Source organism: Pinus tabuliformis, chromosome 1_2, assembly GCF_031772625.1.
Source record: "Pinus tabuliformis cultivar Carrire ecotype Pingquan chromosome 1_2, CPIR1, whole genome shotgun sequence".
Taxonomy (NCBI): domain Eukaryota; kingdom Viridiplantae; phylum Streptophyta; class Pinopsida; order Pinales; family Pinaceae; genus Pinus; species Pinus tabuliformis.
The window spans coordinates 787423828-787425206 of NC_142298.1; positions in this window are offsets into that span (position 1 = coordinate 787423828).

A 1379-nucleotide genomic window follows, 5' to 3' on the forward strand; every position below is an offset into this window, starting at 1 on the left:
GCTAAAGATGACTCTAGTCTCCTTCGATGTATTAACGAGCCCGAAGTGACAAATGCTCGGTTGGACTTTTTCAGTTATAGAGTTTGAAAAAGGCCAAAAGAAACTGCTCTGGAGTTCTAGGCAGAGGGTGTGCCAAACCTTTCGCAAAACCACGGAATACGTTTTACGGTACGTGTGGTCAATCTTTGTGAATGCTGTGTTCACTGCATTGCGATCAGTAGGGCGGCCGACACGGCTTCCTATGGATAAAGGCTTTGTTCCTATAGGGGTCTCCCAATATATACGCGACGGTACGTGGGAGCACAAGTCCGTATTAGTGCCACCAACTCTCAGGAGGAATCACCCACCTTCGTAGAGATCGATAGTCACTAAGTTTAACGACGCCGGAACACGTCTCTAGCTTAGACCTCTATGTGTTTGCGTTATGTTTCAATGCGTTGTTAGGTTCATTCAGTATATTTTAAGTTGATCTTTTTAAAGTTTGCCTTTCAAGGTTCACCACGAGATGTATATGACAAATTCCTAAATGCAGCCTAAGATGATAAGCAAGCTTTTTCAAATCTTTTTGACTGATGAAAATCTTAACTACTGAGGGAGAAGAAAGGCATATCTTTTCACACAGTTCATACAGCACAAACTAATGCACTTTCTCCTAAATCATCATGCAAACTTTTTCAAATGCAAAATGCACAATGCATGTATTTTCTTTTCCCTTTCTTAATGTTGATGTATTACAAAAAGAAAGTTGTTATATAACCTTGATTTCGATTTAAAGCGAAAGTAAACAAGCTAGTCCAAAATCAAAAGACACCTTAAGATTTACTTGTTTAATCACTGGAAATACATGAAATCAAACCATAATGACAAAAGTGAAAAGACTAATCAGCTATGGACAGCAAACAAGCTAACTCTTTAGACCAGCAAAATGCCTAACACAGGTTCAGATCTAAAAGGCCAAAGCAAGACTAGTTCACTTTCGTTATGGGAAATTGTAAATGACGTAAGAAATACAAAAGAACAAGTACAATTTCGTTATATAACAGAGGTGGAATGATGGCAAGTAAGGTTGGTTTCAGATAGGTACTAAGACTGAAAACTGACTGCAAAACTATAGTGAAAACAGGCAGGAAAAAGGGAGGAAACCCCAACTGCACAAGGCAAAATTGGGCCAACGCAGGTGCTGCACAGCCAGTCTGGCTCTCAGCGCAGGTAGCCCCTTCGGGACCTGCGTTGCAAAGCAGGTAGCCTGTGTACTACCTGCTTTGGAAAACGAAAGTTTCGTTTTCACAGTTTCCGGGTCACAATTTTCTCAAAAATTCACAGTTTTTTCTCAAATCAGAAGCTATCAGTCAAGCACACACTAAGGGATGACAAGGAAG